The sequence below is a fragment of the Physella acuta genome, unplaced genomic scaffold (assembly GCF_028476545.2).
Source record: "Physella acuta isolate Inbredline_101_S28 unplaced genomic scaffold, ASM2847654v3 ptg001291l, whole genome shotgun sequence".
Classification (NCBI taxonomy): domain Eukaryota; kingdom Metazoa; phylum Mollusca; class Gastropoda; family Physidae; genus Physella; species Physella acuta.
Genome location: NW_026732806.1, coordinates 229,030 through 241,495, shown reverse-complemented (window position 1 = coordinate 241,495; position 12,466 = coordinate 229,030).

Sequence of the window (12,466 nt, the reverse complement as noted above, 5' to 3'; positions counted from 1 at the left end):
AAACCTCTTTTTTGCGTAAGTAGGTGCTCTTTCTAGTAGATGTTTATCCTTCGTCGCCAAATGAAGTGGATTGTAATGACTGACGAGAAGCCGCGTTGGTTGTTAACAGTCTTTATTATGTACAGACGCCATCATGCAAAGAGAGAGAGGAAGAAGTGGCGAGAGAGAACTATTTATAGATAACAACATGTAAGGGACATCACTCAAGATAACAATATAAATATAATACTAATACAGAGAGTGAGTTCCCTTGACCTCACAATTAACTCAATCTATTACACTGATTAATCAGTATTCTGACTTTCGGACAGCAGCTGGCATAAAGCAAGGCCATATAATTCATGTATGGTATGAAAATAAAAAACAAATTAAAAAGGCAGTGCAAGTTTTGGAAGAAATAATACCAGCGTCAAGTAACAGTCATCAACTTTATAATAAAATCAACAGATTATATGTTAAATTTAGATCTCTTAAGCCACAAGCACAATGGGATAAAATTATAAATTTTATGGAAATGCCATTTCAAGAGCCTGTACCTAAAGAAAAGGGGATTGTCTCTAAGTTAGCACCTGAATTAATAACAACACTAATCCCCCCAAAACAAGCCTCACCTTTAAAACTTAAACAAGACTGTGTAAGTTGTGCATACAAAAGAAAGTCTACAGAACAGTTATTGAAATCAAATAAAAAATTGAAAACTAGTTTAAAATTCTATCAAAATGAACTTCAATCAAATAAAGTTTTTCAAATTAAAGATCTAAATAAAAAAATTAAACGACTCACTGACAGACTCCTCAAACAAGAGAAAAAGAATAGACAGTTGGAAGCAGAGAAAGTAGAGATTAAAAAAAACTTAACTGCAATCCGTTTGCAGATTCCATCCAATACAAAATGAAACTGAATCAAGTTGCCAGTTTAAAGAAAAAATTATCAAGAAGAGAAAGAAAAATTGAAGCACTAGAAAATGTGGTCAAGATCAAAAACAAAACCATCAAAAATTTAAAATCAATGGTCAATGATTTAGAATTAATGTATGATAATGCCATCAACATGCAAGAACCCCAAGAAGAGGGACAAAATATTGTAACCAAAGAAGGAAAGCATTATGGTACTTCTATGAGAATTTGTATGTACCAATCTTTGTTGAAAAATGTTTCTGTGTTAGCTGCTGGACAGCTATTACAGTTTTTCCTGGAGCAGGAAGCTGGAATGAAACTTGACTGCGTGCCTCGCAAATCTACAGTGGCTCAAATGGCTTATGAAATAGGCATTTTAGCTGATCTGCAGGTTGGCGAGGCACTTGCATCCCTTGATGGTGCTACACTGTCATGGGATGCAACCACCATTGATGGTAGTCATGTAAATGAAATCCATATTTCTGCTGCAGCTAAAACTCTTGCTGTTGATGTAAAACCTTTACCTGGTGGTAAAGCTGTAGATTACATAGAACATATTAGTGTTAAGTTAAAAGATATTGTAAACATATATTGTAAATACATAAATCATCCAAATTTAGAGCAGCTGTACAAAACTCTTATGTCCACCATAAAATCCACTGTGACAGATAGGGCAGCTGTGAATCATAGTGTTGTAAACCAGCTGAATACTTTGTTACAGACACACCTGCTGGAATTGAATTGCAATGTTCATCCGCTAGATAGTTTTGCTGCTGGTGCCAGAAGAGCATTGGAAAATGATACTGAGATAGGCAACAAGACATTGCACTGTATTTTGAGTATTTCCAAGCTCAGATACAAGCAATCCAGTGGAGACCCTAGCGGGTTCAAGACCTATTTTAGAGAAAAAAATATTCCAGTGGGAGTTTTCCTTCGGTTCGTCGGTAACAGGTTGCACATTTTATTCCATTCAGCTGGAATTATAATTTTATATCTGAAAGAGCTGAAGAAATTTGTTGAATTAGGAGGCACCAACCTTAAAAAAAGCATTAAGGAAGAGCTGGATGACCCTAGGGTTGTTGCTCAATTAATTGCACTCGGGTTAATCGGGAAAACAGTCACAGGGCCATGGATGACTAAATTCTATGCAAATTCAATGAATTTAGACATGGTCCCTGTGATCCAAAGCTCTAAAAATGTTTTGGATAGATTTGCTGCTGAGCCAGAAGAGTTGTTATGTCCCACTGTGAATGTTTTTAATGAACCCATTGATGCAGCTTCAGACATGGTGCTCACATCAATCATCAACAATATTGAATCCCACAGGGATAAAGTAAAGCAAACTTTGAAGCAAATATTACATGAAATTGTTAAGGTCTTTGACCGCCAGTTTGTTCGATATACCAGTGGCGACCTTTCTAGCCCTACAGTTGAGCAGTTGACACAAGCTTCAACTGCTCCTTCACACAACATGGCAGCTGAGAGAATATTAGGAATGACTGACTATTTATGGCGTCGGGCCCCTAATGCGACAGCTGGTTTTGTAGACGGAAAGGTGAGAGGACGGACAAATGATACTGTAGGATGGCTTCTGCAACAGGACAAAATGACCCAACATAGATTAGTTTATTTTGCAATGAAAGAGGGGTACAGAGCAAGGGAACTTGCAGCACAAAGGAAGAAGATGATGGAAGCAGTGATGATGCGTCGAATGCTAGAAGCTGGTCAGAAACATGAACAATCCAACCGTAAGGCTCTAGAAAAAGAGGTTGCTATGGCTTTGAGTGCTAAAGATCTGAATGCTAGTGTGTTTTCATCTGCGTCATCTGAAGTTATGGGCCTCATTGCAATGTATATTACTTCAGAAAATCCTATGTCTGAACTGACTGAAACCTATACAGGACATCTACTTAAGCATTTATGGACAGAGGAAGGAGTTGATAAAATGTATTCTGGCAGAGTGGTAAATTTTAAGCAACAGAAGACTAAGACTATGAAATGTACAATTACTTACTGGGGACCTGATGAATTGGAAACTGACAGTGTTGACTATGACATGACAATGACATCTCTAGTCACTGATTTACTGACAGGTGACCTTGTGTTTAGTAGCTAGGATGACAGTAGTAGTCCATGTTGTACAAAGCTTAACTTGGTATAAGTCTCACCTGTTATTGTATTGATGTAAGCTATGTCTACCTTAAAAGTTTATTGTTTTGATGTATATATTAACTTTGCTTTTTGTTTAATTGTGTAAATTTAATTATTTGTTGAGAATCATTTAATATAAAACATTTGTCCTGATAAGATAATAGTCAGAGATGAGTTGTTTTTTTTTACTTGCAATGTTATTAATTTGGTGTAGGCTTCCTGAAATGTTATTTAAGTTATTCTACTTGTTGTGTTGCTAATAATAATAGTTTTTAAAGACAACCATTCAGTAAATAAAACTCCTGGCTTGCCAGTGTGCCTAAGATAAATTGTTCGGTTTAATTTATTAAAAACAAATTAGTGCCTACTAACTTTTTATTCAATTTGTTCTGCTACTGGCAAGTCTATTAATAATTAAATTAATAAATGTAATTCAAACATGCTGAAGTAAGATCCTGCAAAGTTTAAACATTGTAGTTTTAAAAACAACTGAGCAGTGCAACTTAGAAATTAGGGCCCATAATAGCCGTAATGTATCCCTTAAAGGAATGCTAATTATTCTGCTCCCAGTGAATGACTTAATGATTTCAATTAATATATGTAATTCAAACATGCTGGAGTAAGATCCTGCAAAGTTTAAACATTGTAGTTTTAAAAATAACTGAGCAGTGCAACTTAGAAATTAGGGCCCATAATAGCCGTAATGTATCCCTTAAAAGGAATGCTAATGATTCTGCTCCCAGTGAATGACTTAATGATTTCAATTAATATATGTTATTCAAACATGCTGAAGTAAGATCCTGCAAAGTTTTAACATTGTATCTTTAAAAATAACTGAGCAGTGCTATTTCAACGTTAGGGGACAGTGATTTTCAGGACTTACAAAGAAATATAGTGGACATTCACCCATTACGTAAAAAATTCATTAAAAAAAAACTACTGAAGCTAGAAACAAAAATTTTTTCAGTGTTATTCTAGTTACATCAAGCACAATATTTTTGCAATGCTCATACATTTAATTAGCCAATTTTAATTTTTTTAATGGAATGCCTATATTTAGTTTAACGTATCATAATATCACCGACGTTTGCGTTGAAGCTTCTGAAATGATTTCGTTTCTAAATTGCACGACACGAATATTCTCGATTATTTCTACACGTCATCACGTATCTATAAATAATGGGGGAGGGGATTCGCAGGAAAAAATATAACTATTTAAGTGTTTCATATTTTGCTTTCATGATTGTTACAATTTTGGGGATTCAATTTCATGACTCACTTTAAAAATAATTTGACACCACTATATATAAATAGGCCTGAATAGATAAAACAACAATAATGAAAATTTAATTTTGTGTTAACTCACCTTTTTCATCTCATGAAATAATCGGCAACTCTTCAATGGCCGCGGTTTTTTTTTCCAAATATGAAGTTCACTGTGAATTGTTATGGTATGCAAGCTAGGTAGTTCGGACTAGGGAGAATGTGAGAGATACTTCGTGTAATGTCGATATCAAGGATAGTTTTATGTTTATTTATACGAGAATAGTAGTTGAATAATTATTGACCAAGAAAATAATAGGCATTGTGTAAAGTGATTATCGCCTGTATCGTGGTGATGGAAATGTACATGGTAGTGGTATGCTTTAAATGGTAGTAGATCACGTGATCAAACACAACACTCTCACAGCAGCCTTAACGGTCATGTATAAATGTGTCATCTAGTCGATATAGGTCTTTGTGCTAAATTTCTCTTTTGCACATTTTTCGTTGTGTTTATTTTGGTTGCGCATTTTTCTGTTTGCACTTTTTTCCCGTTTGCGCTTCTTTCCGTTTGCGCTTTTTTTTCGTTGGCGCTTTTTTCTGTGTGCGCTTTTTTCTGTGTGCGCTTTTTTCCGTTTGCGCTTTTTTCTGTTTGCGCTTTTTTCTGTTTGCGCTTTTTTTCTGTTTGCGCTTTTTTCTGTTTGCGCTTTTTTCTGTTTGCGCTTTTTTCTGTTTGCGCTTTTTTTCTGTTTGCGCTTTTTTTCTGTTTGCGCTTTTTTCCGTTGGCGCTTTTTTCTGTGGGCGCTTTTTTCTGTGTGCGCATTTTTCTGTGTGCGCTTTTTTCCGTTTGCGCTTTTTTCTGTTTGCGCTTTTTTTCTGTGTGCGCTTTTTTTCTGTGTGCGCTTTTTTTCTGTTTGCGCTTTTTTCCGTTTGCGCTTTTTTCTGTTTGCGCTTTTTTCTGTTTGCGCTTTTTTCTGTGTGCGCTTTTTTCTCTTTGCGCTTTTTTCTGTTTGCCCTTTTTTCTGTTTGCGCTTTTTTCTGTGTGCGCATCTTTCTGTTTGCGCATCTTTCTCTTTGCGCTTTTTTCTCTTTGCGCTGCTTTCTGTGTGCGCTTTTTTCTCTTTGCGCTTTTTTTCCGTGTGCGCTTTTTTCCATTGCGCTTTTTGTTTTGCGCTTTTTTCCGTTGCGCTTTTTTCCGTTGCGGTTCTTTCTGAGAACCCCACCTACCTACCTACACACTTACCCACCTACACACCTACCTACCTACCCACTTACCCACCTACCTACCTACCTACTTACCCACCTACCCACCTACCACTTACCCACCTACCCACCAAAAAAGTATCGGAGAAGTTCGTTAGTTTCGTAAACTGTACTAGAAATCTTTTTTTTAGCGCAATTTCCATACGAACAATTGCGATTATTAACTCGTCATTTCTGGATGGATGGATGGATGGATGGATGGATGGATGGATGGATGGATGGATGGATGGATGGATGGATGGATGGAAGGATGGATGGATGGATGGATGGATGGATGGATGGATGGATGGATGGATGGATGGATGGATGGATGGATGGATGGATGGATGGATGGATGGATGGATGGATGGATGGATGGATGGATGGATGGATGGATGGATGGATGGATGGATGGATGGATGGATGGATGGATGGATGGATGGATGGATGGATGGATGGATGGATGGATGGATGGATGGATGGATGGATGGATGGATGGATGGATGGATGGATGGATGGATGGATGGATGGATGGATGGATGGATGGATGGATGGATGGATGGATGGATGGATGTGTGTCCGCAGCTTTACCGCAGCTTTAAGTCGTATCTCCTCCTCAACGAAGCAATATCGAGGACTAGTTTCAAAAGCAAATATGTTAAGCAAGTTCCGAGGATGATTGTGGGCCTAAAAAAATTCCCGGAATTCCTTCATGGATTTCCCGGAGAAGCCAAAAAAACCTCGAAATTTCTGGATGTATGGATGTGTGTCCGCAGCTTTAAGTCGTATCTCCTCCTCAACGAAGCAATATCGAGAACTAGTTCCAAAGCAAATATGTTAAGCAAGTTCCGAGGATGATTGTGGGCCAAAAAAATTCCCGGAATTCCTTCATGGATTTCTCGGAAAAGCCAAAAAACCTCGAAAAAATGCAGTTTTGGCCCATATCTCGGCAACCAGACCACTTAGCGACTTGAAACATTTACCAATCGATTTCTGCCATAATTTAGAACAATATTGCCGAAGAAAGGTTTCAAAAATATCCTTTCGTTCGGTCACAAAAAATTAATTTCTTCTAATTTGTATTGGCTAAGATTACTAAGAATATACAAATATTTCTACCACCCTCATCCCTTCGCGTCTCACCACTAGAAGAAGCGAAGCGGTGAAGTTCCAAACCAAGCACACCGGCTCAGGCAGTCGCTAGTGAGAGGTAACGTCTACTTGACGCATGTTAATTAAGGAAATTGCGCTTAAATTGTCACTAGACTTTTTATTAACTTGTTTTTAATAAAAATTCATTGACATCATTGACATATGTTACATATATGTTACATTTTGCGACAACCTTAATTAGTGCGTTGGGCTTATATGAAAACTCACTTCGAACTAACTCAATTACATGCTATTATTTTAACATTACACGGTAAGCGTCACCCAACTGTTGTGATGTGCGGTGAGAACAGGTTCGACAATAAACCAACACGAAAGAGTCATAGACTGCCTATTAGACAATGGACCCCCTAACTTTCCTAACTCCACCATTTATTATACCCTACCTAACCTCTAAATTTCCTGCGCTATATGTCACTCCCCTCCCAATTGTTCCTATTCTACAGATTTTTGTGTAATATTTATTTACATATTTTAATCTCAATATAACTAAAATAGACTATTGTTTGAAGGGTAATGAAAACATGTAAACAAAAGGGACGCTACTCTAAATCTATGCGAATACTTATATGTAACAATCCTAACCCAAACCAAAACATGTACTGAACAGCATAATTGGCTGCATGTAGCCAGAGTTTCTTCCAGGCATCTCTTAACCCCCCCCCCCCTCCTAACGAAATGGAATTTATAAAGTAAACATACACTTTTACTAGTGTCCGCCCCCCCCCCCCCCTGAAAAATGTTGACCCCCTCTCCCGAAAACACCCCTCCCCTCCCCCCGGAAAAAAAGTCTGGAAGAAACACTGCGTGTAGCCTATATAACAGAAGAGCTATGGTTGTTTATATCATTTTGCATTTGTCAAGTAAACATTTCAGTAAAAAAAAACTTAAAAAACCTTCCATTACCTTTTTATAAAGAAACAAAAAGAGATGAAATTTATGATAACATCAGACTTTGACTTACACCTACTCCAATGGCATCTACATTGTTAAACTGATTAACTATGTTATGTAGGGCTCAACATGATCAATGAACCAACCTTACGCCAAACCAGTTTGAAATTTCGAGTTTTGTAACACTTTGTAAGCTAGCAAAATGGAAATGTGCATAATCTATATCATCTACACAAATAGGCCTACCCAACCTAACTACCCACCCACACATCTACCCACATACCCACCTAACAACCTACCCACCTACCCATATATATATAAATATATATATATATATATATATATATATATATATATATATATATATATATATATATATATATATATATATATATGAAATACTTTGCAACCTTGTCTGATATAGATATTTGGCACTTTTATACTTCGTTACATATATGCATTATAGAAAACCTTCCTAACTTACGCGATCCTGATATTATATAGCTTTTTATAGCTTTACGACATCAGAAAAAAATTTAAAAAATAAAAAGTAAACAAAATTGTAATGTGTGTACTTAAAATGGTGATGGTGTGGGTAGGGGTGATTAGTGCACGTAATTCGATAAGTATTTGAGTGGGTGCAGAAAGTCACGTAGTTGTGTGTTTTTATTATAAAACTAACTCTATTAAATCTCCCTATGTCTAATACATAAAGAATTTTTTTTTTAAAAGTTGTAAACATTGCATTCAGAGTTGACGAAAGAATGTGTGTACTTAAGATGAGGGTGATAGTGTGGGTAAGGGTGATGTGTGCACGTAATGCGAAAAGTATGCGTGGGGTTGCAGGAAAGTCACGAAGTTGTATGTATTATAAACTTAACTGTATTAAATTATTTCCGTAGGCCTATATCTTTAACATCAAAGTTTAAATAAATATATTAAACGAGTTTAAAGAACCCACACAATTTGAAGTTTCACGCTTAAAATGTAAATTGATATTATAATAACTAATAAGAGTATGTTTGATAATATGTGCACTAATGATACTTTTTTCCATACAATTTGTTTGTAGACACGGTAATGCTAATTTATACATCAGAGGTTATTTTGTTTTACATAGGGGTCTATACATTATGTCATATCCATGCATGGTAGAAGGGGGTGGGATGAAAGCGATGATAGTTTGGATGTTTATCGCAATATATGCAAAATTGGAGTGGGGTGACTTTGAAAGGTTAACATCATAGGGTGATATTTTTAAATGTAGAATTTTAATAATCTACATAAGGGACCGCTTCTTTCAATAACCTGTAATACATATGCGACTAAATTTTTTTTCAAAATGTATTTAAAGCTTTACTTACCAAAAGGGTGTAGAAAACAAGGCGGCTGCGATTTTACTGACCACATTATCCTCTTGTATGCATTACTTAGAAAAGAAGACGACGAGTCCAAATACTTTTGATTTAAATCCTTAGAACACTAAAACTGATCACAACAATGAAAGAAATAGCCAAGAAACATTACTTAGTATTCTTCATATGTCTTCAACACAAACGGAAAAGAAGACGACGAGTCCGAATACTTTTGATTTAAATCATTAGAACACTAACACTGATCACAACAATCAAAGAAATGACCACGGAAAACAGGGCCCAACAGAAAATCAAGAGTTATAATTGGTTACTATTAAATAACCAATCTTTACAATGAAATCGCCATTGGTTATATTCAAAACCAATGAATAGTTCATTTTTTCTCGATATGGGCGGAGCTTCAACATTGTGGCTGACAGACATGGTCGAATTAGTTCCCCTGATCTCAACCCACGCATCGCCTATGACACCTGTGGCACATTGTTGGGTCGACGTACCCAGGGGGCATCCTTTCAGGGTTCTCGCTAGACGTCTGTCTCCGACACTACATAACATCCGTCTGACACCTGCTGGTTTAGTGAATCTTGAGTTCAAGGGCAGATTATGTAATAAAATGTTTTGGCCAGAAGACCTGGCTAAGCACATAGCGGATTATAAAAAAAAAGCCGATGGCATGATTAGATGATTGTAGGAAAAAAAGTCACAGGAAAAAAAACACAGGAAAAAAAAACACAGAAAAAAAGTCACAGGAAAAAAAGTCACAGGAAAAAAAGTCACAGGAAAAAAAGTCACAAATATATATTTGCATGGGATTTGTTAATACTTTTATGCATTACATATTCAGAGAGTGCAAATTAACTTAGGATTAATTAAATGTAATGTAATTTGTGTAGGTTGTATACGCATAGTAATTTTTATAATTCATCTAAAATATTTAGTATGAATTATGTAGATTGTAATTATGTTAAACACAATATTTATAGCATTTAATTGAATGTCCACGGTTTTCATCGTGTTTTTCCTTTAATTAAATAACCGTGAAATGGTAAGGTCATCTGAATTACTGCCCTCAACTCATCGCAACAATATTTCAACCACCTTTACTGCCCACATTTATCACGCTCATTACATAACAAAACTTATGATCAAAACAGAGAGCTGACAAGGTTCAAAGGCGGTCATTGACACAAAACGTCAACAACACAAATTATGTTCGGACAATGCCTACTGAGGGAAGGCCGACCAGAAAACAGCCTACAGCAAAACATATGCAACACACAATGACGTGCTTAAATTTGTTTTATAGTTAACTTTTCTACCGCGTATTTAACTAAATACGTAACAAAAGTTGAGATTGTTGTGTAAATTATCTTAGAATATTTTTACTTACAATTTTTATAAACCATAATGCTTTTAACGTTTATAAATAATTTATGCTATAAAAAAAAACAACCCACAAAAATAAACATACAAAATTTTACAATTCTTAACAAATAAATCAAAATATTTCTAAAAAGATTTGTGTGACTTTTTTTCTGTGACTTTATTTCTGTGACTTTTTTTCCGATAAATTTTTTCCATTGTGACTTTTTTTCCGTGACTTTTTTTCCTAGCAAAAACTGTGACTTTTTTTCTGTGTTTTTTTTCCTGTGACTTTTTTCCGTTTAGATATACACTGGCCTACTTAGTGAGCGAAATCAATTATTTCATTCTGCAGGCCAATAGGCTTTCAAAAATACCATACGATTTATTAAGAAAATATTTATTTTAAAAACTTAGCAAAACATAGGGCCTAACTTAATTAAAATCAATCACGCTTAATATAAACATACTACATACTATTATGATTGCGTTAACTCATATAAAAATATGTTGCATTGTGTTAAAATACCAATCCTACCAGATTTACTACTTTCGTGTATTACGCTCTGAAATCACTAATCGGTAAAAATGTCCGCGCATACACTGAAAGCTAATAGAAAAGACATTTAAACAAAATGATAAATGCGTTTCGTGGTTATACTATTAACCCTTCAATTGTGTAAATTTATGATTCGTTATACTATTATTTTAAAAGTGGTTTGAATTGTGTTTGATTCGGCTTGATCCTCGCTCTCCAGCCCCCCCCCCCCTCTTCCCAATTCTAGCCATATCCTAAATCATGTCACAATCTGCGAAATGTAATTTTCTTTTATCAAGCAGGTTGTTATGCTACGAGAATAATATAATCTAAAGGACTTCTTTTAATTTTGGAAAGCATACTGGCTTCATAGGAAATGATAAGTTACGCCACCCCACCAACACCCCCTCACTAAATGAAATACCCAACCCCGTATTCCACCCACTCTCCCCGCCTTCATACACACACATTCACAGATAGGTGACACATTTTAGTCGCTGCTACATTATTTTTTTTGTTAAAGAATCAGGTTATAGCACAGAATTTCAACATGTGGACGACAACAATGACCCGACCAAGGTTCCCAACCCCTGCACACCCCCCCCCCTGCCTTCCTTCACCAGTTTGAATTTTTTATTGACGCATTAAGCAAACAGTACCTGCCGGTGAAGGTCATGCCTATGTCTCCCCCCCCCCCCCAATCCACACGCGTCTACAAAAGTCGAAATTATTTCGGACCTCCCGGCTTCAATCGTGATGTCTTTATAAATGAGAGACCACTGGCGAGAATTTTTTCTAAATCTTAAAACCTAAACTTTATCACCTACCCGAAGAGAAACATGAAAGAAACTCTGCACAGAAAACACTTTTGAGATTAGACAAAATTGGCTTTTTAATTCAAAGTATACTCGATAATCAATGACGTTATATTATTGTGTGTACTTTCCCGCTTTATAAAATTTCCTACTATGTGTTCTACGTGACGTCAAGTTTCGGTTTTTCGTATAACTATGCATGTTTTTACTCTGCTAGTGTTTTATCTAATACTACTAAAAGTCAAGTTTGTTTACATGTTTGAATATTTATTTTTTTGTTTGTTTGTTTTTTTGTTTGGCTGATTGACTATCTCGCATGGTTGCACTCATCGTGGAGAGCTGTAAAATAGTATGTAGGTAGAGAATAATTTTTTAATGCAGACAGACTGTTAATCACAAATTTATTTAAAGACGTTAATTAATTTATTGATTTATTCATAGGTAGATTAACCCATTTTTTTTTAAATGTTAAAACATTGACTAAACTTTGTGGGAATAGTGACGCCCCTTAATGTGATTACTTTTTGGTACAATAAAAATGGCGGACTCCATCATAGACTTTGTGGCCCATTCAAAAGTTTAACGCGTTACAAAGCTAATTTTCTGCCGGCTATAACTTAAACAATACGTCCGTTTGCTGTATTTATTACGTTCCAACACTTATATCAATTTTAAACTGTCTTTTTTCATTTAGTTTTACAATAAATTTCTCTAGATCTAAAGATCAGCTGTCGAAGGAAAGTTATGAATCTAGAATCT